At 32.3% G+C, this 2,715-nt stretch overlaps 1 pseudogene across 1 annotated transcript; it reads left to right on the forward strand.

Annotated features, from left to right (window-relative positions):
- Positions 1-1,774: 1,774 nt before the first annotated feature.
- On the forward strand, positions 1,775-2,715 carry LOC309401403 (olfactory receptor 14A16-like; annotated as a pseudogene). The gene has a single exon. The product of its transcript is annotated as an olfactory receptor 14A16-like (transcript).

Below are 2,715 nucleotides of genomic sequence, written 5' to 3' on the forward strand. Positions count from 1 at the left end.
ATACAGTATGTTCCTTAGCACCTTTGAGATAACTTAGCTCTTGGAACAGAAAAAAATATTAAAGGTAGGTTTTTTTCAAGGGATGTCAATAAAGATGCTAATGCAATACAATCATTCACATTTGCATTTCGGCTTCACCTATTTTTAAAAATCATTCAACTGTATCTGATTCTTAGAAACTTAAATAATATTTGCTCATGAAGAAAAAATTGTCTGGAATACATGTGTATGATCTCAAGTTTACTCCTTATCTAGAGAGTAATTATGAATAGCAGATCTGCTTGTCAGCTCTTCATTTTGCCAAAATTTTTCCTCTATCACGTTGCCTTTTCTTCCCTGAAAGTCTTTTTTTTAAAGAAAATACTGTAAGAACTTATTTTTTAAGCAATGAAGGCCATAGCAAAACAAGTAATTGGCTACAATACAATAAACTTTCAGAGTGTGCCAATTGGAAATTGTTAAATTATTAATATAAGTCATTCAATATTTTTCACATCAATTTTTCAGGAATTTTCTCATACTCAAGAACCTATCCAATAACTATTTAATGATCATCAGATGTAAAACTACAGTATATATGTATATAGTACCATTTATTTTAAACATATAACCTTGTGTCCAACTATACATCTGTCAAATGCCTGAGTATGATCATGGTTCCACCATGTTTTGGTATAAATAAAATGTCAGTAAATATATGTGTCCCAGGATAATGTAGCAGGATCTAAAATGGGTTGGTCACTAGGACCAGATGTTTTGTCTTCCAAGCTTTTGGACATGCTAGAGGCCATTTCAGACAGGTGCAAGCATGAGTCTTCATAAAGATGTGTTCCAGCATGAGTCCAAAAGCTTTGAAAACGAAACCACTAATCCCAGTGACTGACCCAGATTGGAATACAATGTTACTTAAAGAGAAGAGGATTTTGATCATCCAGTGCACCTTTTCTTAGAAAGGGATCATCTTGTACGGAAGGACATAGACTTTTCAAAGGAAGCCCACTATATTGTTTGTCAGAGTTATAAAAAAACAAATTCATTTGTTTTCATTAGAGATGCATTTCAGTCTATTAATGCTAATGATTACTTTTGGGAATTTATTCAACAATGCTTGTCTCTGTGGGATATGCAGACAAATCTATAAAGTGCAATTTCAACAAAATACATAATTATTCTATGTAATCCAGCTCACATTCAGAAAGCATGAATTTTCTACAGTTGTATTGAAATCATCACAGATATGAATTGAAGTGTGACAATGAAAGGTAATTTCTCTCTTTTTCTCTGTATTTTGTATAATCTCTGTGTCATCACTCCTATTCTTCTAGATATAAATTCTTTTTGAAGTATGATAAACAATCTAACACAATTGAGGTATTTGTGTATTAACACTGTATCCACATTTAGAAAACAACTTGTTTAATCCTACTAAATTTAAAGAAGGAAAAATGTTGGAGCATTACAATAGATATGTTAAAGTTATAATAAAACAATTGATTGAAATATTGTTTATTATTTTGAAATGGTAAAGGAATATATTCTCCAAGTTGAAATTGATTGCTGGAAATTTCATTAAAAAGCCCTATCCACATCTGTAAATTCTAAACCATGCTTTTGTTCTATGTCTTAGATGTTAGAAAAGGAAAATCTATCTCTTTTTCAGATGTTTACATTTTTATTGCAACTCTCATTAATATTACTGCTGTTCATAATTGCTAACCAATCAGTATTTTTATTCTTTCCACAGCAGTGCATTAAACGTTTTCAAGAAAAAAAAATGCCTAATACAAGTCACATCTCTACTTTTATTCTCCTGGGCTTTTCTGACAAATTTCAGCAAAATATACTATACTGGTTTTTGTTTTTCATGATCTACATAACATCCTTAATAGCAAATGTTCTCATCATATCAGTAGTGTACTTCCACCATCCACTCCATACACCCATGTACTTTTTCTTAGTCAATTTATCAGATACAGACCTTGGTTCTATTTCTGTGACTATTCCCAAAGCCATGATAAATGTTGCTTTGAATAACAGAGAGATCTCTTACTCTGGGTGCATCACACAAGTATTTTTTTATTGTTCTTTGGGATGTCAGATTTCTTCCTTCTCACAGGCATGGCATATGATAGGTACATTGCTATCTGTGACCCATTGCACTATGAAATCATAATGGATAGGAAAACATGTATTCAGCTGGCAGTCATTGCATGGATTGGTGGTCTTCTTTATTCAATATTGCACACTTGTGGCACCTTTGCCATCAACTTTTGTTCCAGTGTTCTCAATGATTTCTTCTGTGATATCTCACAACTTCTGAAAATATCCTGTGACAATTCATATTTCATTGAAGTTGGATTTATTCTATTCAGTATAGCTGGTATTGCCTTTCCTTGCTTTAGTTTCATAATTGTTTCCTATGTTCAGATTTTCAAGTCTGTTTTTAAAATTCCTACTTTGCAAAGAAAAAATAGGGCCTTTTCGACTTGCATTCCACATCTTATTGTTGTCTCCTTCTTTGTCATCATGGCAAGTGTTAATTTACTAAAACCTCCTTCTGTCTCCCCTTCAAATATAGAAATGGTAATCACCATATTGTACTCTGTGGTTCCTTCTTTGATGAATCCTATTGTTTATACTATGAGGAACAGGGAGATCCAAGTTGCATTGTGTGATATGTTCAAATCTACTATTAAATCTAGGAATCAATCATAG

Source organism: Natrix helvetica (assembly GCF_964273705.1).
Source record: "Natrix helvetica genome assembly, chromosome: Z".
In the NCBI taxonomy this organism is placed as follows: Eukaryota; Metazoa; Chordata; class Lepidosauria; order Squamata; family Natricidae; genus Natrix; species Natrix helvetica.